Source organism: Miscanthus floridulus, chromosome 9 (assembly GCF_019320115.1).
Source record: "Miscanthus floridulus cultivar M001 chromosome 9, ASM1932011v1, whole genome shotgun sequence".
NCBI classification, from domain to species: Eukaryota; Viridiplantae; Streptophyta; class Magnoliopsida; order Poales; family Poaceae; genus Miscanthus; species Miscanthus floridulus.
Genome location: NC_089588.1, coordinates 1,477,302 through 1,505,264, shown reverse-complemented (window position 1 = coordinate 1,505,264; position 27,963 = coordinate 1,477,302). Strand labels below are relative to the sequence as shown.

At 44.3% G+C, this 27,963-nt stretch overlaps 1 long non-coding RNA gene and 1 pseudogene across 1 annotated transcript; one reads left to right on the top strand and one right to left on the bottom strand.

Moving 5' to 3' along the window:
* On the top strand, positions 1-26,934 carry LOC136483266 (uncharacterized). The gene is made up of 3 exons (XR_010765388.1): positions 1-170; positions 281-367; positions 26,750-26,934. It is a non-coding gene; the product is annotated as an uncharacterized lncRNA (long non-coding RNA).
* On the bottom strand, positions 13,689-14,156 carry LOC136483265 (secreted RxLR effector protein 161-like; annotated as a pseudogene).
* Positions 26,935-27,963: the final 1,029 nt, after the last annotated feature.

Here is a 27,963-nt window from a genome sequence, read left to right as displayed (position 1 = left end):
CAGCAGCTTATCCATCTTCATGCTCGCTGCTAAGTCTCGACAGATCGCCGCTTGCCCCTATGTTGACGCCAACTGTGGGTGAAATCTCTTGCCACAGCTTTGAGGATGGTGGTGGAGATCTCAACTACGATGATGAGAAATCTGAAGAAATTGCTTCAGCAGATCCGGAGGTCAGTCATACATATTTCTATGAAAAAGTAATTCATAAGTAATTTGCTACAAAGGATGCTCTCGGTAGAAGTAATTATTGATATGCGATATTTGGTTTTGATGTATGTAGGGTAATGACCAAAGTCGGGAATATCTCATTTGACAATCATGCTTCCAAGTCTTCATCAGTTACCCACTACAAACTGTGAACGAATTGGTTAGTTTTCAAATTCCTTGTCAGCAATTTCATATCCAAGCTACAGTTTAAACAATTTCGAGCATGTTCGCTTGAACTTATCAGGCGGCTTATCAGTTATGATACATTGTTTTTCTCTCACAACAAATCAGTCGTACAAATCAGAACGAGCGGCTTATAGAACAGCTAAATAGAGCCGAAGATTACATCGAGTAACAAAAAGAAATGGAACAAAAAATTATATTTGACCATAAATTTCTTCCCTGAAAAACGAGATCAAGTTTCTAGTTAAGGGGTTGTCTTTTATCACAGCTCCTATCTCAAGGTCAGGTCGTTTTTTGCCTACTAACTGTACATATGTCACCAGCTCCTATCTCAAATTTCCGGAAAGCTTTTTTCTCACTGAAAAATATGCAATTGCAGCCCATATAAAGGAAAACAAACTATTGTAGCAATGTGTATCACATAGTCTATATACCATAGAATAGTTTATATATCACAGTGCCAATTGAAGAGAATGGTACAGTAACAACTCTACATAAAGTCACACTATTAATCAACAGCATGCACCTTCCTCAAACTATTTATACAAAATGTGTCCACGGCACACAAATACCTTGATTAGGTGCTGAGAGGCTTGCATGCAGCTCTGGTTATCAAAGAAAGACCAAAGACAACTTGACAGACCATACAACAGTAGTATACAAGCACGTCATACCTTGACATTGGTCATCTTGATATTGCCTTCTGTGCAGCTCGCGTGCCCAGTACTCTTCCATCATGTAGACATGTACAACATCAAAGAAATGAATTTTTGAGTTAAGAACACAAGCAAACTCAGTGACTGAAACTGCATAAAACTGCAGGGATCGGTTACAAGCTAAAAGCACACATGGTTCAGCGGTTCACGAAACTAAATAGGAACACATGGTTACAAGTCAAGGGAATTGCAACGGAGACTACACAATGACGTCACAACAGGAACAACGAATCGCAAAGCAAAACCTAACCCTAGATCCACGATTTGCAGCACCTAAACAAGACATGCACAAATGCATTGAGGTGAGGAGCTCACCACGACGATACATGCCCGATCTGGAACTACAGTGCTCGCATGGCAGCGAGGGAAAGGGGGCAGCGTGGATGACATCACAGTCCGACCAAGGGCGTGGCCAGCAGCAGCCGGCGATGGCGGAGGCCGTGTAGCTCAGTCCGCCTGGCCAAAGCGGCGGCGCGGCAACCAGCCGCTCGGCTTGGGCAGCAGCCCTGCGGCCTACCAGCCTGGCCTGCGCGGCGGCGCTGCTCCTAGCCCGCTTAGAGCATCTCCAACAGCTCTCCTATAATTCATCCACAATAGAGGGATATTGGTGATCACCAATATTACTTTCTGACATACTGGGGGAAATACTCCAACAGATCACCAATAATTATCCCCAATACATGGGATCCACACGTCAGATCGTAATTTATTTATTTTCTCTATTTTTTCTTTCCTTTTCTCTCTATCTCATCCGCCCGTCCCGAGTGCTACTCCTACCGAGTGCAACCATGCCGCAGCTCCTTCCCCGTCATCGAGTCTCCGGCTCCTACCGAGTGCGTTGCAACTCCAGCAGCACACGGCCACGCCCGATTCACTCCTCACCTCCTTTCTACCTCCTAGCCGCCTACGTCGATTCGCTCCGGCCACCGCAATGCCCGGCCGCTGCCCCCGCCGTGCCTAGCTCCGGCCATGCCCCAGCCGTGCCTAGCTCCGGCTGCGGGCCTAACCCCGGTCGCAGCCCTCGCCGAGCCCAGCTCTAGCCGCGACGCCCGCTTCGGCCATTGCCCCCGCCGCGCCCAGCCTCGGTCGTGCCCACCGGTGGGGAAGAAGGTGACAGTTGGGGTGGGCTCCATCTTACTGGGGTAGATGCAACTCCCCTGAGGGGAGATGGAGGAGATATTGGTAATCACCGTAAAAAGGATGGTAAAGGGGAGCTGTTCGAGGATCGAATTTAACTTATCTACCCCAATATGATAGGTTTATGGGGATGGGGAACGGTAAAGGGGAGCTGTTGGAGATGCTCTTAGCTGGGGGCGGCTTCGTAGCCCCCGAGGCGTGTGGAGCAGAAGCGTAGAGCATCTGTCAGCAACCCGGCTGAAAGGTCTTAATATGGCTAGAGGGGGGTGAATAGCCTATTTAAAAATCTACAAACCAACTAGAGCAATTTGATTAGTATAACAAATAGTGAAATGCAAACTTGCTCTAGCTCTACAAAGGTTGCAAGCCACCTATCCAACAATTCTAGTTACTATGATCACTAGACACACAATTTGCTAAGTCACTACTCACTAAGAGCTCTCACACTTGCTACACTAAAGAGCTCCACTAGATGAACTCAAACTACAAAGCAAGCTCTCAATTCTAGCTACACTAAAGAGCTTGCTACAACTAGTTTGCAAGAATATAAATGAGTGAGTAGGGTAATTATACCGCCGTGTAGAGGAGTGAACCAATCACAAGATGAATGCTAAATCAATCACCGGGAGAATACCAAAGGGCAAGAGAACCAATTTTCTCCTGAGGTTCACGTGCTTGCCAACACGCTACGTCTCCGTTGTGTCGACCAACACTTGGTGGTTCGGCGGCTAAGAGGTGTTGTACGAACCTCATCCACACAATTGGACATCGCAAGAACCTACCCACAAGTGAGGTAACTCAATGACACGAGCAATCCACTAGGGTTACCTTTCGGCACTCCGCCGGGGAAGGTACAAGTTCCCTCACAATCACCGGAGATGGCCATGAACAATCACCAACTCATGCCAATCCTCCTCCACTGCACCAAGCCATCTAGGTGGTGGCAACCACCAAGAGCAACAAGCGAATCCGGCAGTGAAACACAAACACCAAGTGCCTCTAGATGCAACCACTCAAGCAATGCACTTGGATTCTCTCCCAATCTCACAAAGATGATGAATCAATGATGAGGATGAGTGGGAGGGCTTTGGCTAAGCTCACAAGGTTTCTATGTCAATGCAAATGGCCAAGAGAGTGAGCTTGAGCCGGCCATGGGGCTTAAATAGAGAGCTCCCACGAATAGAGCCGTTGGCTCTCTGTTCTCTGAAAAGTCAGGGTGACCGAACGTAGGACCCCAGCGTCCGGTCGCGCAATACATGCCACGTGTCCCTTGCTTCAAACGCTGATCGCTCGATCTCAATGGCCATCAGTACATTTAAGTTATGACTGGACGCGCTGCTCAAAGTGACCGAACGCGCTGCTTAGTGACCGAACGCAGGACCCCAGCGTCCAGTCATTTCCAGTAAGGTTCCACTCGTGATCGGACGCATCCAGTCACCACCGACCGAACTCACCCAGCGTCCGGTCACTCACTGTCTCCTCTGTGCGCCGCCACATCAGCAAGACCAGATGCTAAATAGTGTTCAGCCTGCGTTCGGTCAAGAGACCGAGGGTGGCCTTCACTGCACGCCACTGATGGAACGCAGGACCAGCGTCTGGTCACTGTGTAACCAGTATCCAGTGCACTCTGTGAAACCCTGTCTTTTCTATACAGGACGCCGGTGGCACCGTCGGACTGTCCACACTCTACGGGCGGACACTCCACCGGTGAAGTTTCGAACCCTTGCTCCCAAGTGCTAAACACAATGCGTATCACCTTTGTGCATGTGTTAGCATAATTTCACAATCATTTTCCATGGGTGTTAGCTTTCCACTAGATCCTAAATGCATATGCAATGAGTTAGAGCATCTAGTGGCACTTTGATAACCGTATTTCGATACGAGTTTCACCCCTCTTAATAGTATGGTTATCGATCCTAAATGTGATCACACTCTCTAAGTGTCTTGATCACTAAACCGAAAAGCTCCTAACAATTTCACCTTTGCCTTGAGCTTTTCGTTTTTCTTTCTTCTTTTCCAAGTCCAAGCATTTGATCATCACCATGCCATCATCATCATGTCATGATCTTCATTTGCTTCATCACTTGGAGTAGTGCTACCTATCTCATAACCACTTTGATAAACTAGGTTAGAACTTAGGGTTTCATCAATTCACCAAAACCAAACTAGAGCTTTCACTAGCCTCGCCTGTAGTTGCCTCCACTTCGACCCTGGCCTCCACTACCGCTCCACCCAGGGCCTGGCCCAGAAGGATTAGGAAGCCCAACTCCTACTACACTGGCCCAACCTAGAGCAAGTAGCTGATAGACTATATGAGAGAGGAGAGAAGCTTGACCACGGCATGAACAAAATTGTATCGAATACTCCTATATAATCCAAATCATTCCTCCAAACTCAATTCCATGCTGTTCTTCCCCTGCACTTCCTTTTCCTCTTCCCCAAGCTGTGCTTCCAACAATTGTGAAAGGATCTTACAATGCCTAGAGGGGGGGGTGAATAGGCGTATCTAAAAATTTACAACAAAAACTAAAGTTCACTTTGTCAGCAACTGTCGGAAGTCCCGATAGTTTGGGCCCGAACATCCGACGGGTCGGGAGTTTCGATGCAAACTGGCCGAGGGTTCCGACTCCTACGTGAAACTACTAAATAGTGTTAAAATGAACTTTGCTAGTAAATTTTCTTACAACCCCACTTCCTAGTGGTAAGATGAAGATGTAGGGTCACTTCCTTGATGTCGAAATGCCACCTCTCCGTAGATCGAGTCCAAACCTTAAGAAATGGCTAGAGAGAGAGGGAGACAACAAAATACAAGTAATATCGAGCAAATCACAACAACAACAAGCACGTGGGAGATAAGAATTTATCCTGAGGTTCGGCAACCCCACAAAGGAGCTCCTACATCCTCGTTGTTGAGGTGACCACTAAGGTCGAAGTTTGTTCCACCTCCTTGCCTCACTCAAGGAAACCACAAAGGTCACTTGAGTTTCTTCACTAGAAATCAAGGGTAATACAAACTTCCCAAGGCTCTTCCACAAGATGGAAGCTCTTGGGCGATGCCTAGCCGGCTAGAGGAAAATCCCCAAGAGTAACAAATGGAAATCCAACCGTCTTGATGAAGAAATCAAGTGCTCAAGCTTGCTTAGATGATTCTCTCACACAATCCACTCTCTCTTCACTCAAATCCTTAGAGGAATCAAAGTTTGGAGCAAAGGGGAGAAGAGAGGGGAGCCTTGAATGTGCTAGAGCTCTTTTGGATGAAGGTTGGTTACTAATGAATGAATGGTTAACGGTTAGAAGAGAGGAGAGTGGTATTTATACTCCAAGGCAAAATCTATCCGTTCAGATCTGCGTCGGAAGTCTCGACACAGATCGCCGGAACTTTCGGTGCCTAGGCAACGAAGAGCTTCAAAAACAGCAACTGTCGGAACTCCCGATGGGCTGAGCACGTAGGGTGGCTAAGTCTGCAATCGCCGGGACTTTAGGTAATTGCTGGGACTTCCGACTGTCGGAACTCCTAACTAACGTTGGGACTTCCGACTATCAAAAATCCCAAAAACAATCTAAGTGTTCGTGAAGTGATAGAGTGTCTCTCTCTTTTGATTTTAAGTTTATACTTGAGCACTCTATCTTCCTCAAACCACCTAAACTTGCATCCCTCTTTATAGTATGGCAAACCTAAACTCAAAACATAGGATAAAAACTTTGAAGAGCGTTTGAGTTCGTTCGCCTTTTATACTTCAATTATTGAGGGACACCATTTCATGTATAAACACCTCTTTAATTATTTCATGGGACTAAAGCTGCAATAAATATCTCATAGATGCTCATTAGTCCCTAATTTGGATGTCATCAATACACCAAAACCCACAACGGGGGCAAATGCACTTTCAATCTCCCACTTTTTGGTAATTGATGACAACCAACTTAGGCTTACATTGGGTTTGAAAGAATTTAAAGCTTTTGAACCCCAAAATTTAGAAAGAGCCCCCCCCTTAACATATGCATTGGATTTGAATTCCAAGCGAGACTATTAATCATTATTTGCATATGTTGAGAGAAAGAAGCTCCCCCTAGATTTTGCAATTCGTGGGGTGCCTAACAAGTGTGTGAAGACATATATACAAAGGTGTGATGCAATATGATAGGATATACTCACAAACAACTAAAAGAAATGAATGGCCATGATCAAAGATAGATACTTGACAACAAAGTGCCATCCAAAAATTAACAATCACCATCACAAGTAGAGACAAGCATAAAAGCTAATAAGATAAATAGATAAGCATTAAACTTGTCCTACAATCATCCTTCACACACATATATATATGTCCATCACATAGTACCACCACATGACATAAGATAATAAAATGTCTCGAACTCAAACCAGGTAGCTTATTACAAGGAGTTTTCAAATCAAAGCCTAACACTCCCCCTTTGGCATCAAATGCCAAAAAGGGTAGGCCACATGAAAGAAACAACTACTCCTCATAGTCCACATCATCGACGTCGTCATCACCATCATCGTCGCCATAGAACTCCGCGCAAGCCTCCTCGTCCTCCTCATCCTCGGGGTGCTCCTTGTCGACAGGTTGCTTGCCCTTGCCAAGAGGATTAGAAGAGGACTCACCATAGAACTCCGCACAAGCCACCTCATAAAAGCTCGAACGGGTCATGAAGTGGTACCAAAGGCGAAGGGGGCTGTGACTGAATGCCAAAATGCTACTCCAAGCGATATTGCCTCTCAAGCATGTCTTGCTCACGCTGAGCGCTAGCACAACAAGCTCCAAACATGTACTTCATGAAGAACTTGAACTTGTTTGGAGGCCTCTTACCAGACGTGGAAGAAGGAGCCTCCTCACTAGAAGCATGGAGAGAGCGCGAAGCAGGCGGAGGAGAAGAGCGAGAGCGAGAGTGAGTGCGAGAGCGAGAGCCCGAAGCACCACTAGCTCCCTTCTTCAAGGCATTCTTGGCCTACAGGGACATCTTGTTGGAGATTTTTAGCATGGTGTGAGGAGCATCCGTGGGGAATTTGAGGCCAGATACTTGCTCAATGATATGCATAATATAGGACGCATACGGAAAGTGCTTCATTGTATCCTCACTGGCCTGGAAGATCTTGTCCCATATGTAGTGCCCAATGGAGAACTTAGTGAACTCATCACCAAAGCAATCAAGCACAACCAGGGAGTCATCCCGAACAAAAGTGGAGTCACCAATCTTTAGATACAGGGTTTAGCGAAGAATGTTGTTGAGGACATAGAAGTAAGGCTTCAACCAAACCGTCTGACCATCTGCCACATGACCCTCTTGGTACATGTATTGGTACTCTGAGGCAACAAGAGGTTGCATATCTGAAATCCTAGGAGCTTGACGATCCTTGCGTCCCAAACCAAGAAGACAAGAGAAGGTGAGGGCATGAACCTTATAGTGCACACCTTTAGTGGTCCAATGTTTGGTATTGTTGGCGTTGTCAAGGTAGTAGGAAGCATAAAACTAACAAATCACCTCATTGTTCCAGGGCTTGCAGAAGCTGAGCAAAGCAAAGAGGCCCATAGAGCACAAATCTCTGGAAACTGACCAAGATGATACATATCAATGGACTTCATCTAAATCACTAGAGGTTCATTCTTCTTGGTATACTTGAGAAACACCACATGATGATAGAAATCAAAGTGAAACGGATGCCAAAAACGGGTCTCAAGACAAATGTCATTAGGCTCATCATAGAGGGGCTTGGCCTGCTGCTCCTAAAGCTATGTCACCTTGTGCCAATAGTCAATCATCAAATGTGGCTGATATCCTTGTACATGAGAAGGAGTGAAGCGAGGATGCTAAACAGTGAGTTGTTTGTCACCTTGTGTCGCACCCGGTTTTCTATAGAATACCAAGCGCTAACTATATATGTGCCCAGGATGTCCACATGACACATATATCGACAAATATGGGGATTATCAAAGACAATGCTTTATTACATATCGAAACATAGTTACAGCAAGACTTACACCTATTACAAAACATAGCAGAAACTACTCTTAATCTTCTCATTGGGTCTCCATACTCTATAGGGACGGTTGACTAGGGGAAACACTCGCTTAGTACTCATGGACTCCAGAAGAAACTCTTTACTTGATCCACCATCTGGTACCCATCCGGGATTTTTGTTGATTGTAAAGCAAGTGTGAGCGTACCATACTCAACAAGTATAACATGAGGGGATGCAAGGCTCAAAAGGCTAGACATGGCTGAACTATGGTAAGCACTTTTATTTGGTCATATTTTATTTGTTGAACCTATGTTGCTAGGTTATGCTTAAACTCCCAAGGTGAAAGTATATTTAACATCACAGTTGATCATATCCCAAACCATCTATAGAACCATCTATCTCAAAAAGGATCCAGGGCGCTCGTGTCCGTGAGCACGACTGATATATCAGTTTTATACTCTGCAGAGTTTGTACACTTTCACCACGAGCCGTGATTGCCCTTTGCCCAAGGTGATCAGCCTCTTGACTCACTTCTAAGGTAAGTCAGCAGGGATCACTACGAAGCATTTCACTAGTCGTTCTAATAAGTAGCAGCTGCTAAGGTTTCAGCCATCTAGCCGTATGCAGCCCTCCTCCAGGAGTGGCACTCATGGTCGCGGCATAGTACACACCCTGGCAGGAAAAGAAACATACCAACTAGTGCCCCCCTCTTGCCCTTTCAGTAAACTACTGATGAACTAGAACAGATCAAGTTACTAGCCTAAGACCAGAGCCATTTAGTTCTTGTGGCTGTACGGTAAGTCCTGGGTTGCTGCTTTAAGATTTAGTCCTTACGGAGGGCAGACTAGAGCACCAAAAGAGGCCCAATGCTCTAGCCCCCTTCTGTCCATGTTTCTAAAAAGCATCATTTTAACATTGATTCCATAATCCATTAGTCAAGATTAACATTATATAGTTTGGTGATTGTAGACTAAGCAACTATCCATATGCATAAACCCAAAGGTAATCAACGAATACAGGGTACAATAGTTCTAGGTAAAGTCCTTAAGGGTTCATCAAATTAGACACATGCACATGAAATGTGAATATAAGGTTATTAGGTAACAAGGGTACTCATGTTACACTTGCCTTCCAAAACACATGCCGATGGTTCCACTTCTCAAATATGCTCCTCATGTAGCTCCATTTCTATCGTCAGCAAACAACCGGTACAAGCATCATAAGAACCTATAAACAGTACACAAATCATTACAAAAGCATACTATAAAGATAACTAACATGTACTACTCGTCGTTACGAACTCGTGAGCGTAAGAATCTACTAAAACGGAGCTACGGTTATAAAGTTATAAGCTTTTGAAGTTTTGAAGATTTATTTATAATAACTAAAAGTACTTAGTTGTAATTAGTTTTCAAAGATAGGGTCGAAAGTGTATATATTTGGACCACAAACCATATTTTATAAATGCTAAAAATGTCTTTTGTCATTTTTAGAATTATTTTATCGATTAAAACACATTAATGACACCACAAATAAAATATTATGGCATCATTAACAATTTTATAAAAACTAAGTACATAAATTGTATTATAGTAATTTTATAAAGGCAAAACAGATTAAAACATTTTGTAATTGTTTTCACAAAACAAAAGACATTTAAAAATTTCTTAAGTTTTATAAATAAATAACACATATTAACACGTTTGTAAGCATTTATATACATTTCTCACAAATAATTTTAGTAAAGGCAAATATATTAAAACATCTTTATAAACATTTTTACACCCTTAAAGGCACTTATGATATCAGCAAATAAAATAGTTACATATGCATATATCATTTTGTAAGAAAAACACTACTGTTAGGGCCGAAACGGAATTATGGGTAGATTACAAGAGCTAGGTCGGGAAGATATACAAGACTCAACGAATAGTAGAAGGATTCCACGAAACTGCATGGGGGTAGAATGAATAAAGGTGCTCACTAAGTTTATTGACTGGTCAGCTAACGACGTGGCATGCGGTGATTAGATGGAGGGCGATGACATGGCACATGGTTGACTTGCCGACCTGGGGTCAACATGCCATCTGAGCCGTCCAGTTCGGATCGGGCGGTGGAGAAGGCATCTCCCTCCTCAGGCTGCCGCTCGAGGGGTGGGCACGGGCACGACACGGACTCGTGGGCCGTGGCCGGGATCCATGCTCCGGTGACTGTGGGGCACCGGCCGGCGGTAGAGAAGGAAGAGAGGCCCACGGCGAACTCGCCGGTGAGGCCCATGATGCCGGGAAGGGTGCTAGTCGCGGCGGTTGCCGTGCGTTGCGCCTCTGTGCCCGTCGATGATGGAGCAGGGGCAGCGACCGGGCATCGGGGCTTGCCAGGGACGACGCTCCGGTGGCCGGGGAACTCCGACGAGTGGCGTCACAGGATGAGGTGGCCACGGAGATCACGCCAGTGGTGTTCGTCGGCGGCGGGGGGAGCTGGGGCGGCTGCCCGCGTGAGGACAGAGAGCGGCGGTGAGCTTCGGCGAGCACGGGTAGACGGCGACGGGATGCGGATTGACGGCGAGGAGCAGTGGAGTGATCTCGCGGTGTGTCTGCTATTCCGGAGAGGGAGAAATCGAGGCCGGAGGTGGCTCAGGCAGGGAGATCGAAGAGCTCCACCTCGGCTCGGCCATGGCGACGGATGTGGTGGTCAGCGGCGCTGGTGTGGCTGGGGAGGGCGAGAGGCCAAGCGGAGAGGCTAAGTGGTGGAGGCGTCCGCGTGCGAGGCCACAGACCTGCTTTTATAGGGCGGAGACCGGAGCAGAAGGCCTGGGATGGAGCTCGGTAAATGCCATCAATGGCGCACGGTTACTGGAGCAATTGAGAGGAGTTATTGTGCGAGTGAAGAGGGGTAACGGAGGGGAAGTGATGGAGGCTGTTACTACTGGCGACTTGATGGCGCATTCTCGAGGGAGAGCAGGAGAGGGAACGGTCAGAGCAGCCATGGCCGGGCGTGCTCAGGGCTCGGCTTCTGCACCTGCAGTCTGCACAAAGAGGAACGCAGGAGCTGAAGGTGGGAGATGACGTGTGGGGCCAGGTTGCAAGTGAGATGGATAGAGGAGCTCGCGTGGGCTGGCCTGCTGGGCTGCTGTGGACCAGATTAAAGAAAACAAATATAAGAAGGTAGGAGTAGAGTTATTGGTCAACTTGCTAATTTGATACGTGATGACATATGGCGTGGCTATTTCTTTCATGCATCGATTAAAACACGTGAAAAGGGAAAGAGGCTCAAGGGGAAAAAAGGAAAGAAAGGACAAAAGGCCAAGGATTTTCTTGTAAAGAAAAAAAATATTGGGTTAGATTTGATGATCTTTATTACAAATAGAATAAAGATTGGGCAATGAAGAGATTTGATGCAAAACGAAATTTAAAGTTTTTGTTATCATAAATAAATGAGTGTTTTGAAACTTGATTTGACAAAAATAAGTTTGAAATTTATTTTAAAATTTTGTAAATAGGACAAAACTTATTCGAGGCTTAATCAAATTTTCTAACTCATTTTTCACTCAAGTAAATCAATACAACCAGCATGAATGCAACACCCATATGGAAATTTTAATTAGGAAGAGTTTTATAAATCTATTTTTATTTAACAAAATAATAACAGACTTTCTAAATCTTAGTTAATTTCAGGAAAAATTATTAAATCATTTATTTTGTTTAGTGTTTTCCAATCACATCCAAAAATGGAAATTTTGGGGTGTGACACCTTGAAATGGAGCGAGGCGACCGATGGGAAAGAAGCTGGGACCGAAAGGGGGTGTGCGAGGACACACATCAGGAGCTATGGTCCGGCCTTCTTGCTGAAGAGCCTCTTCTGCTACAAGGACCACCGGCACATTGCCAATGCCGGGGACGAACTCAGTGCCAGCAGCACCAACGAGAGGAGGATCAGCACCTTGTCCACGACCACGTGCGCCTCTGCCACGGGCACGATCACCTCCAAGGCGGAGAACTGCCTTGGTTCAGCCAGAGGGTTGAGAAGAGCCAGCAGGGTCTTGAGTCCTTTTGGAGCACTTCACTTGGCACCGAGGAGGACTGTCATCACCACTGGACGCCATCGCTGCCGAAGACACAGAGTAGGGCTAAGAAACGTGATAAACAAAGGAGAACGGAAACGCAGAAGTGAAGAAACAGGAGGGGGAAATCAACCAAGGGGTCGGGAGTTCTGGCCGAAGCCGGGACTTCCGACGGCCGGGAGTTCCGGCGATCTCCCGCCGGGACTTTTGGCTCTCAAGGTTGAAATCCCATTCATGGGACTCCAGTTCGACGCATCCATTCACACAAGAAAGGAACACAAGGGTAGAGGGAAGAGAAACAAGGACAAGAGATAAGGTACATTGGCAGTTAGGTTTTGGGCAAAAGTAGTACCTTGAGAACAAGAAAAGATGGAGGAAGAAGATTGGATCCTCAGCTACAGAGTTGTCCACGAGCAGATCCACCACCTCCACCACAAGAGAGGGCCTCCAATCCGGGGTCGAGAAGATGCGACGCCAAAGAACATTGGGGAGGGTCCGTGAAGTAGAGGTGCCGGGGGGAGGGAGGGAGAATGGCGCCGGGAGGGAGGCAAGAAGACCCACCGGGAGTTCCGGTGGGGCTGGGCGGCGGGGCTGCCGGCGGGGGCGAGGCGAAGCACGGTCGGGAAAGCGCGTGGAGAGGCGACGGCTGCGGTGCGGGGGAGAGAGAGAGAGAGAGAGAGAGAGAGAGAGAGAGAGAGAGAGAGAGAGAGGAGGCGGCTGCATGAAATGGTGAAAGGGTTTTAACCCAGGGATAGACAGCCGGGCGTGGTTAAAAGGTAACAGATCGAACCGATGTCAGGAGTTCCAGCACGATCCGAGACTTTCGGTAGTCAGAAGTTCCGGTGGGAAGCCGGGACTTCCGACCATCGGGAGTTCCAACACAAGTCAGGACTTCCGACGTAGGAAAGATCTGAAACAAAGAAGGTTGAAGCCTGCCACTAAGTATGGAACTAAAATATGATGGGCATAGTCATTTTCAGTTGTGACTAGATTTCGAGCAAACATTACAAGACAATAGTCACACATGAAGATGACAAAAATAGATTTTTAAAATTAACAATGATTTTACAATCTGTTTCTCCTACCTATATCAAACAATGTGTGTGCAAGGCATCAAACCATGTTACGAGAATCAATGACATTTAGCTCACTCCTCAAAGTACAAAATCTTGACTCATTTAGGGGCTTTGTAAAGATATTGGCTAGTTGCTTTTTGGTGCTCACATGGCGTAAAGCGATATCTCCTTTGGCTTCATGGTCTCTCAAAAAGTGATGCCGGATGTCTATGTGCTTTGTTCGAGAGTGGTTTACAGGATTGTTTGCCAACTTAATGGCACTCTCGTTGTGACACAAAAGGGGAATCTTGTTTAGCTCAACCAAAGTCTTTGAGAGTTTGCTTCATCTAGAGTAGTTGGGCACAGCATGCACCGGCCGCCACATACTCGGCTTCAGCTGTGGACAAGGCAACAGAGTTTTGCTTCTTAGAGCTCCAAGACACCAAAGACCGACCAATAAATTAGCAAGTCCCGGTGGTACTCTTTCGATCTACCCTGCAACCGGCATAGTCCAAATCGGAATAGCCAAGTAAATCAAAAGTGGAACCCTTAGGATACCACAAGCCAAGATTAGGAGTGTGTACTAAATATCTAAGAATTCTCTTAACAGCCACTAAGTGACATTCTTTTGGATTAGCATGAAATCTTGCACACATGCACACACTAAGCATAATGTTGGGCCTAGATGCACAAAGGTAAAGCAAAGATCTAATCATGGAGCGATGTACCTTTTGATCGACGTCCGTTCCTTCCTCATTGAGATCAAGATGTCCATTTGTTGGCATAGGCGTTTTGATGGGTTTGGCCTTGTCCATGTCAAACTTCTTCAACATATCATTAGTGTACTTGGTTTGACTGATGAACGCACCATCCTTGAGTTGCTTGATTTGGAATCTAAGGAAGAACTTCAACTCTCCCATCATGGACATCTTGAACCTATTTGTCATGATCCTACTAAACTCCTCACAAAAAGCCACATTAGTACTATAAAATATTATGTCATCGACATATATTTGGCAAACAAAGATATCATTATTGACTTTACGAGTAAACAAAGTAGAATCGGCCTTTCCTATCTCAAACCCTTGTTTGAGTATAAAATCCTTTAGACAATCATACCAAGCTCTAGGGGCTTGTTTGAGCCCATAGAGTGCCTTGTCAAGCTTGTAGACAAGGTTGGGAAACTTTGGATCTTCAAAACCCGGTGGTTGCTCCACATACACCAACTCAGATAGGGGGCCGTTGAGAAATGCACTTTTCACGTCCATTTGATATAGCTTGAAATCATGTTGAGTAGCATAGGCAAGTAATATACGAAATGACTCAAGCCTAGCTATGAGTGCATAAGTTTCACCGAAATCCAAACCTTCAATTTGGGTGAAACCTTGAGCTACCAACTGTGCCTTGTTTCTTGTGACCACGCCATGCTCATCTTGCTTGTTGCGGAAGACCCATTTGGTTCCAATCACATTTTGCTTGGGTCTTTCCACCAAGGACCAGACTTCATTCCAGGTGAAGTTGTTCAACTCCTCTTGCATGGCCATCACCCAATTCAGATCATCAAGTGCTTCTTCCACCCTAAGAGGTTCCAAAGGAGAGACAAACGAGTAATGTTCACAAAAACTTGCTAAATGGGAACGTGTGGTTACCCCTCGTCGAATGCTCCCCAATATGTTGTCAACGAGATGATCCCGTTGAATGGTATGATGCACTCTTGGATGTGTCACTTGAACCCTTCTTTGGATAGGACCATCATCTTCATCATCATGGCCTTGATTGATTGGAGAACCAAAACCATGGTCTTGTAGAGAGTTGTCTTCACTTTTTTCTTGACCATTTAGTTGATCTTGAGCTTGTTCATCAACATTGATAACTTCATCTACTTGTGATTGACCTTGCGCATCATTTGACCTCCCATCATGATTGTATCTTGATGCAAAAGTTTCACCATGTGCATTGGAAGTCACATGATGAGTAGTTGAATCATGATGGAGGGGCACAATTGTGTCTTCATCTTCATCTTGACTTTCGATGGGCTTCACATCACCAATGGCAAGCTTCTTGATAGCTTGATGTGGAGCTTCTTCTTTACCTACAATTTCAACATTGACTTGCTCCTTTTGAGAGCCATCGGTTTCATCAAAAGTCACGTCTACCGCTATTTCAACATTACCGGTGGTTTTGTTGAAAACACGATAGCCATGTTCGTTAGTACCATAACCAAGTAGGAAACCTTCATCAACCTTTGGTGCAAACTTTGAGCTTTTGGATTTCTTGTTAAGTATGAAACACTTACTACCAAAAACTCTAAAGTAATGCACCTTAGGTTTGTTACCGGTTAGGAGCTCGTAGGCGGTCTTCTCCTTGATCTTGTGAAGATATAAGCGGTTGATAGCATGACATGCCGTGTTGACCGCTTCCGCCCAATAGATATCTGGAGTCTTGTATTCATCCAACATTGCTCTAGCGGCTTCTATGAGCGTTCGGTTATTCCTCTCCACAACACCATTTTGTTGAGGAGTGTAAGGAACCGAAAACTCATGCTTGATCCCTTCATCATTAAGGAAAACTTCAATGTTGGTGTTCCTAAACTCTGTTCCGTTGTCGCTTCTAACTCTCTTGATCTTGACGTCAAACTCATTTTGGGCTCTTCTTGCAAACTTCTTAAAGATGGCTTGTGTTTCACTTTTATCTACCAAGAAGAATACCCAAGTGTATCTAGAGTAGTCATCAATAATCACGAAACCATATTTGTTCCCGCCAATGCTCACATAAGCAATGGGTCCAAATAGGTCCATGTGAAGCAATTCCAATGGTCGTTTAGTTGACACAACATTCTTGATTGGATGTTTTGCTCCTACTTGCTTTTCGGCTTGGCATGCACTACAAATTCTATCTTTCTCAAAAGAAACATTTGTTAGTCCAAGGATGTGTTCGCCTTTTTGAAGTTTGGCCAAGTTCCTCATCCCAGCATGGGTAAGTCAGCGATGCCATAGCCAACCCATGCTAGATTTTGCCACTAAACAAGTCTTGGGCTTCACTTTATTAGATGTGAAATCAACTAGATAGAGCTTGCCCTTCAAACGACCCATAAATGCAATAGAAGAATCATCCCTTCTAAAAACTTCCACACCCTTATCTGTAAAGAGACAATTGTAACCCATCTCACAAAGTTCCGAAATGGATAACAAATTATACCTCAATGAATTCACAAGTAAAACATTAGAAATGGAATTGTCATTTGAGATAGCAATTTTACCCAAACCTAGAACTTCTCCTTTTCCATTGTCACCAAACACAATGTTCTCACTTAGGTCATGATTTGGTTGGAAGGATGTGAACATATTCTTCTCTCTGGTCATATGATTGGTGCATCCACTATCCAACACCCAACTTGTTCCACCGAAGGAATAGTCCTACAAAACAAATCAAGTTCTTGTTTTAGGTACCCAAATAGATTTGGGTCCTAAGGGGTTAATCATATAATACTTTGGCACCCAAACACTCCTCATAATCTCCTTCCTCTTTTGGGCACCAACATATCTCACTACTATCTTGACATCCTTGCCCCAACAACAAACATAGTCACTAGCATAGCTTCTTGGAGTAGATGCTTGTTGCTTGGGGCCCTCCATTTGCTTCAACTTGTTTGTCTTGTCACTTGTGGGTGCAATCTTGGGAATATAAATGTTGTTTGCCTTGCACATGAGCTCATTAAGAGCAACCCCTTTGTTGAACTTCACACAAGGCACACCATTGATTATGTTCCTTCCATTGGCCTTCCCATCATACCTATTGTAGCCAATGCCATCCTTGATTAATGGGTGCCTTGATGACTTGTATATGGTCTTGTCGGATTTAACTTGACATTTGCAACCATTCTTCAAGGTCATCTTCAACCTATGAATCTCCTTGTCTTTCTTCTCTATCTCAACAAGGTTAGTTGCATATGCATTTACATCAATTTTATAACATCTTTTACAACCATTGCTAGTGGAGACATTAGAGTCATCGGTTGCCTTAGGAGAAGTTGAAGTGCTAGTCCAAAGAGTGTTGAAGTTTAGCTCAAGATCTTGGTACTTTTGTTCCATGCGTGTAAGGCATTCTTGAGCTACACTTTTCTCATTTTTGAGACTATCTATTTGATCATTAACCGAGGAATGTTCTTTAGTCATTCTCCCAATGGTGTCATTGGCTAAAGACAATTCTACGGTTAACGTTTCAACCTTCATTCTTTCCTCGGCAATAGATGCTTCGAGTGCAAGGTTTTTATCTCTTTCTTGAGTGATTATATCTCCTTGCATCTCTAAGCATCTATCCCTCTTCTCTAATTTCTTCACTAGTGTCTTTATTTTAGTGTAGGCCTTTTTACCAAATTTTCTTATCATGCTTTCTTCTATTTCTTCCATGTTCTCATGATAACTATCATATTCATCACTAGAAGGAGTAGGTGAGTCATGTACCTTCTCCCCCTTAGCCATGAGACAAGTTGGAGTGTAGTAGTCATTGTCGATGAGGTTGGAGAAGAACCTTGGTGATGAAGCTAGGTTGGGGAAGAGCTTTGGTGATGAAGCCATGTTGGAGAAGAGTGTGGTTGATGATGAAGAATCATGGATAACAATATTTGTGGCTCCTTTCTTCTTCTCTTTCTTCTCTTCATCACTTGAGTCATCACTATCATCATTTGATTCCCATTCTTCACCAATATGAGCTTCACCCCTATTCTTCTTGTCATCATCCTTGTTGTACTTGCCTTTCTTCTTCTCTTTTGGACAATCGGCAATAAAGTGACCAATATCACCACAACCATAGCAAAATCTTTTCTTGAACCTCTTCTTGCCATCACCATAGGTCTTTCGGTTGCTCTTCTTCTTTATGAATCTTCTAAGGTTTCTAATGACGAGAGCAACCTCTTCATCGGACTCTTCTTCTTCACTTGAGGAATCAATCTTCACTTTCTTCTTCTTCTCTTGACTTGAGCTTTTGCTTTCATGTTGTTGAGTAGTATTTAAGGCTGCACTTTTGTTGTATCCCATTGCACTAGGACTTTGATTATGAGCATTGATAGCATCATCATCAAGAAACTCATGATGCTTGATCTTTGCAAGAAGTTCTTGGGGTGTCATCTCATCATAACCGGGTTTCTCCATGACCACGGAGGCAAGCATGTTGTTCTTGGCTCTATATGTTCTCAACATCTTTCTAGCAACTCTATTGTCATCCCATTCTTTACTACCAAGAGCTCTTATATGATTGACCAATGCCATGAGCCTATCAAACATAGCTTGAGTTGTCTCACCTTGCAAGAACACAAATCTTTCCAATTCACGTTGGAGTAGCTCAATGTTGCCTTTCCTCACACTACTATCTCCTTTAAAAGATACTTTCAAAATGTCCCAAATTGCCTTGGCACTTTCAACTCCATTTACTTTGTTGAACTCATCTTGACCTAAGCTTGAAACAAGCAAGGACACAACTTGTGCATTTTGATGAAGATTGTAGGCTTCTTTCGGAGTTATCTCTCTATCTTCGTCGGTGGGAATGAGCATACCAACATCCACAATTTCCCAAAGTCTTGCGGCAATAAGACGCATCTTCATTTTGTAAGCCCAATCCATATATCTTGTTCTGTCAAAGTGAGGTGGCTTGCCTTGATTGATGGTGGGAAAGTGTACAGCAGGACCTTTGGTGAGTTGAGCATAGTCAAAGCCCGTATTGGAATAAACGCCTCTTCCATGAAGGATTTCCTTGTCACCTCCTGCATCACTCATGTTATCTTTGGCTCCATTACCCTTGCTTGTGCCACTTATAACATCTTCAACCTTCTTGCTCAACTCTTCCTTCATCTTGCTCATCTCATCTTGCATCTTCTTCATTTCTTCTTGAAAGAACTTTGTTTGCTCTGACATTAACTCGCTTGCAATCTGCTTGGCAAGTTCAGCTGCCTCAGCCTTCATCTTTTTGGTTTCTGACATTGTTTCTTCTCATGCGGTGAAGCGTTGAATGAGAACCTTGCTCTGATACCAGTTGAAAGGATCTTGCAATGCCTAGAGGGGGTGAATAGGCGTATCTAAAAATTTACAACAAAAACTAAAGTTCACTTTGTCAGCAACTGTCGAAAGTCCCGATAGTTTGGGCCAGAACTTCCGACGGGTCGGGAGTTCTGACGCTAACTGGCCGGGGGTTCTGACTCCTACGTGAAACTACTAAACAGTGTTAAATGAACTTTGCTAGTAATTTTTCTTACAACCCCACTTCCTAGTGGTAAGATGAAGACGTAGGGTCACTTCCTTGACGTCAAAATGCCACCACTCCGTAGATCGAGTCCAAACCCTAAGAAATGGCTAGAGAGAGAGGGAGACAACAAAATACATGTAATATCAAGCAAATCACAACAACAAGCACGTGGGAGACAATAATTTATCTTGAGGTTTGGCAACCCCACAAAGGAGCTCCTATGTCCTCGTTGTTGAGGTGACCACTAAGGTCGGAGTCTCTTCCACCTCCTTGCCTCACTCAAGGAAACCACAAAGGTCACTTGAGTTTCTTCAATAGAAATTAAGGGTAATACAAACTTCCCAAGGCCCTTCTACAAGATGGAATATCTTGGGTGACGCCTAGCCAGCTAGGGGAAAATCTCCAAGAGTAACAAATGCAAATCCAACCGGCTTGACGAAGAAATCAGGTGCTCAAGCTTGCTTAGATGATTCTATCACTCAATCCACTCTCTCTTCACTCAAATCCTTAGAGGAATAGAAGTTTGGAGCAAAGGGGAGAAGAGAGGGGAGCCTTGAATGTGCTAGAGCTCTTTTGGACGAAGGTTGGTCAGCAATGAATGAGTGGTTAACGGTTAGAAGAGAGGAGAGTGGTATTTATACTCCAAGGCAAAATCTAACCATTCAGATCTACGTCGGAAGTCCCGACACAGATCGCTGGAACATCCAGCGCCTAGGCAACGGAGAGCTTCAAACACAGCAACTGTCGGAACTCCCGATGTCTGCTGGGACTTCCAGTAGTTGGGGCTCCCGATGGGCTGAGCATGTAGGGCGGCTAAGTCTGCAATCGCCGGGACTTTTGGTAATTGCCGGGACTTCTGGTTGTCGGAACTTTTCCAACATTCTAACCCATTGTACTTTACCATGCATTTCATCGATGGTCTAAAGCCTAAAATCAAGGCCATTGTGCTTGTTCAATGTCCAAAAACATTCAATACTGCTTGTGCCTTGGCGTTGTTGTAGGAAGAGGTGGCCGGCCCAATGATAGCCAAGCCAACGCATGGTGGTGATTGGTATTAGGCTTACGAGCCTTCTTCATCAGCACGGATGCCTCTACCACTTCCTCCACCATGGCCGTGCCCCGAGAAGCCAGCCCCAGCAACCACTACTTCGCCTACTTCCATGGCATCATCGGCAGATGCCAAGCTGGCCGCTCTTAAGACCTATCACTGTGCACTCGGCCTTTGCTACAAGTGTGGCAACAAGTGGAGCAAAGATCATCGCTGCCCTCCTGAGGTCTTGCAACCAGTTGATGCATTATGGGATTCATTCTCTTCAGAGGACTTGTTGGTAGATTCCTCGCCGGATTCCAGCCCCTCTGAACATTTGATGATGGCTTTGTCTAAGTTAGCTGCTTCTGGTATTCCCACAGCACGTACCGTGAGATTGATGGGTATGCTTCAGCAGGTGCTAGTACAAATTCTGATTGACTCGGGTAGTTCATCCTCTTTCATCAATCAGTCACTGGCCCCTTAGCTTACTGATCTCCAAATATCCAGTGTGTCTAGTTCGGTCCAGGTCGCTGGGGGCGGCATGCTGATCAGTGACTCCATTCTACGCAGTGTTCAATGGACAGTCGATGGCTGCCACTTCTTCTCTGATTTCAGAACTCTACACTGGCTAATTTCGATGTTGTGATCGGCATGGATTGGTTGAAAGCCCACAGTCTGATGCAAGTTGATTAGCGCAACAAATGGCTTGCCCTTCCATATGATGGCCAGGTCCGGGTGCTTCAAGGCCTCGCACTAGCAGCACCGCACCAGATGTTGCTTCACATTGAGGCATTGCCGGCTCAAACGCCTGAAGACAGTACACCGACTCTAGTTCCTGCTCCTGTTCAGCAATTGTTGCAAGAGTTTTAGGACTTATTCTCAGAACCAACATTGCTACCTCCTTCTTAGGCCATGAGATTCCCTTGGTCCCTGGCACCCAGCCTGTGTTCATCAGGCCATACCGGTACCTGCCCAAGTTGAAGGATGAAATAGAACACTAAGTGCAAGATATGATGAACCATGGTCTGATTCAGCACAGTAGCAGTGCCTTTTCCCTGCAGTGCTGCTAGTTAAGAAGAAAGATGGGACATAGATTTTGTGTGGACTTTCGCCATCTGAATGCTCTGACTTAGAAGTCCAAATTTCTAGTATTGGTTTTCGATCAGCTCATGGACGAACTCCACAACGCCCGCTAGTTTTCTACCTAGGATCTTCGAGCCGGCTTCCATCAGATACTACTCCATGCTGGTGAGGAGCATAAGACATCGTGTTAGACACACCTCAGGCGAGTGATGGCCTTTGGCCTTACTGGAGCGCCAAGCACATTTCAAGGTGCGTAGAACGCTACTCTAGCTCTGGGTCTGCGGAAGTTTGTCCTCATATTTTTTTATGATATTTTGGTGTATAGTCAATCATTGGAGGAACACATTGATCATCTCCGCCAAGTTTTTCAGTGGTTGCGAGCAGATAAATGGAAATTGAAGATGTCTAAGTGCAAATTCACCCATGAATCTATTTCTTACCTGGGGCACATTGTTTCAGCCGCCGGAGTCTCTATTGACCCATCCAAGGTTCAAGCAATCGTTGACTAGCCAACCCCATCCTCTGCAAGGAACTACGGGGCTTTCTGGGGCTTGCGGGTTACTACCGCAAGTTCATTCACCACTTTGGGATCCTGACTAAACCACTTAAAGATTTACTCAAGAAGGATCAACCCTTTGTGTGGGCTCAGTCTCATGCCATGGCCTTTCAATTGTTAAAGGAAGCTCTCTGTACTGCCCCTATCTTGGCATTACTAGATTTCTCTGAGCCATTTCACCTGGACACCGATGCGTCGGGCACTGGCGTGGGCGCTGTCCTCCACCAAAATGGCCACCCCTTGGCCTTCATCAGTAAGCCTCTCAGCCCATGGAACCAGGGCCTCATAGTGTATGAGAAGGAGTACTTGGCAATCTTAATGGCTATCAATCACTGGCGCCACTACCTCCTGCAGGCTGAATTTGTAATTCATACGGATCATCAAAGCTTAACTCATCTGAATGAGCAGCGTCTCCATACCACTTGGCAACAAAAGGTTTTTGCCCGTTTGCAAGGCTTGCAGTATCGCATCCACTATCGCAAGGGCACCGAGAACGGCGCAGCAAACACCATGTCTCCCCATAGCCATCCGGCACAACTATTGGCCATCTCCTTAGTGAAACATCAATGACTGAATGAAGTGGTAAGCTCATATCAATCGGACCCGGTTGCCATCGACTTGCTTGCCTACCTGGCAGTCTCCCCGAACTCTATACCTCCATTCTCTCTGTCCCAGGGGATCATCCGTCATAAGAATCGTGTGTGGTTGGGCTCGTCCAAGGTACTTCAGCAGCCGATCTTACATGCCTTACACTCTAGTCCCGTAGGCGGACACTCTGGTGCTCCAAGTCACCTACAGCCGCATCAAACGATTCTTCTATTGGCAGGGTACGAAAGCAGCTGTTTGGTCATTTGTTCAGTCATGTTCTACCTATCTTTAGGCTAAACCTAAACAGGAATGCTATATGACACACATGTGTTTTGTTGTTTGTTGGCACATGATTTTTGTGCTCGTTGGATGGGCATCGTGTGCTTGTGCTTGCCACCACCATTTGTTTCTCTGTGTTGTGGGTCCCAATTATCAGTGCTACTATTTGAGTTTCCTGGGGACTCCGTGCCTGATTTTGTGTCATCCGTTTCCTCCTTTCCCCATTCTCATTTCGTTTCAGCTTCCTCCCGTCGACTCCTGGCTTGGTCGATGGCCTACGGCACGCTCAACGCCCGCTACGAGGCCACACGTGCCCGCGTGTAGGGCGTCCGGTTCGCGTAGGTGGGTGTGGCCCTGGCCAGCCCCGACGGTGGCCTGGCGCTGGTCCGAGTGTGGCGGTTCCACCTAGGCGATCGGCTAGACTCGAAGGGCGCGCGCTTCCTCACGGCCGTCGGCGTGGATCCCTGCACAACGCGCCGACCCTGGTCGCCTGTGCAGGGCGCTCAGGGCCTGGTGCCGCTCCCCGGCACGGTGAGCTGCGGTTTCTAGGGTTTTGCGAGCTAAGTTCTTCCTGTCCCCTTCTTTGTGATATGTTCCATCGATGCTTGGGTTTGTTTGTTGCGTTATTCAATTTGTGTGTTCATGTTTAATGCCTTTGTCCTCGTTTCAGATCTGGTTTGTGTATCCGCTCGTATGCGATTTTTGTGTTGTGTTGTTTGTTGTCTAGGGTTTTCCCCTTAGGTGATGCGGGATCCAGTTTCCCGTGTTCTTCAGTTTGTGCTTAGGTTTTTTGCCCCATTTTTTGATTCGTTGGAGGATGGTGTTGTCTCTGCAGGGTAGTCTGTATAGCTTTTAGGAGTTGACGATTGTTTGTTGGTTCATTGTCCTATGATTGTTGTTCACATGCTTTGTGGTTTGAATGGTTCTAGGGATTTGAATGGTTCGATTGATGCAGAGGTAGATGATACGTTATTGTTGTTGATTGTATCTTTGTTTTTTTCGATGCAGATTGGTATTTATAATTGTTTTTGGATAGTGGAAATGTGGTGTTGATTTTTAAGGCAGTTTAATTTGTGAGAAGAGCTCGGTTCTACAAAATTAATTATGAGTTTGTGACTGTGTCCCGCTGTAATGCTCATTACAGAATAATTTTTGTAGTAGACATTTTTTAGCTGCATGTCGTTTTTCTATGATGATAATTGCCTCTTATCCCTTTATGTGATTTTAGTTTTATTGTTCATTTTTAGTTAATTTTTCAGTGCTCATTTATTTTCAGTTATAGTGTTCAATAAGTTTTTTTGTTGTTGTCTCAAGTATCAAGATGTCCCTTGCACAATCTGTGGTAGTGCTCACTACAATAGCCACTTCTTTATATAGAGAAAGTTTCTCCCATTATATCTTGTGATGATTTCAGATCTGTTAGGACCATTCTAATTTTCTCAATTTCATTGATAATAAATTGGCATCATTGTGTGTTCTGTCATATGGTTTACGTTATTATTAGATCTTGTTGCATGTTGTTTCCTCAAATGTGACATCTATTTTTGTGCAAGCGCAACGAGAATAATCGGTAGTTTTCTGGAATATGCACTTGCTGAATCCCCATCCTATTGTTCTATCTCTAGAAGTAGTACATCTATCTTTCTCTATTCTTAAGTATGCATGACCTTCAAATCGCCTTCAATCAATAGCACAAAGTACACAATCATCCATGAACTAGTTCGATAATCTAATTTGCAGGTCCGTATAGATATATAAATACAGGAATACACTGCTCTTTTAATTTGCAGCTCCACATCTCCAATCCAACCAACCATTGCAAAGCAATATACTTTAACAATGGGCTACTCGAAGCTCATTGCAGCAGTACTTGCCCCCGGCTCTTGTAGCCCTCCATGCCGTCCATGTCCTAATGGGTTATAGTTTCTGTGTGCAATATTTTTTAAGGTCATCAATGGTGTTTCCTTTGGATCTGTAGATCTGGTTTTGCATGCAGTGCTTGTTCATGTTTTAGTTTGACATTGGGATGCGACTGTGCTTATTTTTTTACTTGAAGTTGGAGCCTGCACCGCTTATGGTGTTTGTAGGTTCCACATGTTGTGGCTGAGGCTGCTTTTTTAGCATATGCAATTTGTGTTGGCTATTGTAAAAACATTCAGATAATTAATTATAAATAGGAATAATGTAAATTGCAGGTATACAACACTGCAATTGTAGTTCTGAGTATATGCAATTTGGTTGTATGAGCTTGTTATATTATTTATTTCTCGATTTAGCCTGAAAAACATTAGGTGATTCCCTGTAGGTTGTTTTCAGGTGCTGTTGATAATTATTCCTAAGTGTTAACTTGCTTCTCTTGCTCTTAGGACTCCTGCAAATGGCAGCCTAGGTCAGGAATTATTAGAGCACACTGAGGATGCAATTGGAATGATCGACATTATTCTAACAAATCACTTAGCCAAGCAGTATGTAATCGTTTCATGTTATTCAGAAGGCATATTATACAAATATATTTCTGTATATTGTTGACAGTGGTTGGAGCGTAGCCATTCTCTTTGTTTGTAACTGTGTCGCATTTTGTTATTCGGTTTGTTCTTATCATCTACAAGCCCTTTGCTTTTTTCTTGGTGTATTTTTTCTGTTTGTTTTTTGTTTTCCAAGAACCGAGGCAATACTGGTTACAATGGGTCAAAACTAGATATGTTTGTTTTCCAGATTTATTTACATGGGAAGTTGTGATTTGTACCACTCCTTTTTTCAAACTTTGAGCTACTAAGTAGTGGGTTTTGCCCTCTTTTTTCCACAGTGTGTAGTGTTTGCCCACTTTCCTGTATTGTTTAAGAGCTCTAATCTAGTGTTGGCCTTGCCCCTTTTGTTATTGCTCATGTCTTTTCATATTTGTCTCTAGACATGGACACATGGTCTTGGCCTTGCGATTTTTTGGACATTTTTTCTTTGTTAGCTGAGTTATGCATCACGGTATTTCTTGGGAGGATAAGGTCAAACAAGAAGTTCTTAGGGGTGTGTCTATAGAAATTATTTTAAAATCTTTTGCAACGTTCAACATTTGGTGGTGAAATCGAAATGGTGGTACTACTGAGATGGGAAAGTAGAAGAGGGAGCCATAAGTGTGAAATTTATAGGACTGCTCTCTTCTTTAACCGAAGGACGGGCCTGGTGCAAGCGGTAGAGTCTTACCGCCTATGATCGGAAGGTCCCGGGTTTGAGTCGCGGTCTCCTTGCATTGCACAAGCGAGGGTAAGGCTTGCCACTGACACCCTTCCCTAAACACCGCACAGAGCGGGAGCTGTCTGCACTGGGTACGCCCTCTCTTCTTTAACCCCAATAAATTGTTGGTGGCCACAGTAGGTCCAACCAACTGGTAGGTGCTACAGCAAGGCATACTTAAAAATCTAGTAGGCCAACTAACTATTCTAGATTGCAAAGAGTGAGATTGTTGATTCTTAAATGCATGTATATTGACACCCCAACTCACAAATGTGCTTTGTGAATGTGTTAATCTATAGTCTGTAAAGTTTATATTTGCATTTGTGTTCATTCTCTTGTATCTACGATTCAGAGTTCATGTTTTGCAACCAAACATGATGCTCACTCCAAGTTTGTTGATTGGCCAGGTACCAAAGGCTTACCAAGCACTCCATCGTGATTGATGGATCCCGGATGTCACCATTGGGCTGTAGTGGTCTGCCATCGGCAATCGGCATCCTCATCGTGGCACCGCTCCTCACTTAGACTGCTCTATCTCGACCATGGCTATTATAATCGCTAATCCTCATTGCTGCTCATCTCCCTATGACAATATAACCTACAATTATTTGCATTCATCATTACAATAAACTTGTAATGTTTTGTTAGTGCCCACATATTTTTGATAAATGAGGTATGAATTTTGAATCTCACATTCATTCCATGTGTTTGTTGTTCTTGTCCGTAGCAGTTGTAGTTCACTACTGTTGTTGAACTCTCCTGTTCATGAAAACATACAAATAAAACACAAATTTCATTAGTTGCAATCAGGAATAGTGTAAATTGCGAGTATGTAGCACCACAATTTTAGTTGTCATAATATGCAATATGTGAAATTTTGATTTACCTCATGAGTATAACTGGCATTACATTGTTTGAATACAATTTGTAATAACTATCAATATTCATTTCCACATCTTGTCCTTTGTTTTTGTGATTTGTGCCAGCACACGCCACATTTTTGTCCTTGTCCTTCCATAGAAAAAAAAATATTTTTTGTGATTTGTGCCAACACACACCAAATTTTTGTCCTTGTCTTTTCATAGAAAAAATTATTTCTTGTGATTTGTGCTAACATACCTTGTCCTTTGTTTATTGTGATTTGTGCTAGTGCACACCACATTTTTGTCCTTGTCTTCCTCTAGAAGAAATTGTTACTTGTGATTTGTGCCGACACATTTTAGATATTTATGCTAGAACACACTGCATTTTTGTGATTTTGTTTTATTGTAATTTATGCAAATAAAGACCCCTAGAAGCTAAGCTCGTCTTTGTGTCTCTCTCTGTGTTTGTCTCTCTCTTTTTATGTGTGTGTGCGTCTCTCTCTCTCTCTGTGTCTCTGTCTCTCTCTCTGTCTTTTTCTGGGTGTGTGTCTCTACTTGTGGGTGTGTGTCTTTACTTGTGGGTGTGTGTTGTATTTTTCTTGATTCTGTATTTGTAGCTGATTTTTGTTTTTTAGTAGATCTGCATTTTTTTGACCCGCTGCTGCCATTTTTTCTGCTTTTTGGAGCTGTTGCTTCCTTTTTTTGTTTTTTGGTGCTGCTTGCTGCTTTTGGCTGCTGCTACTGATGCTTGCTGCTAC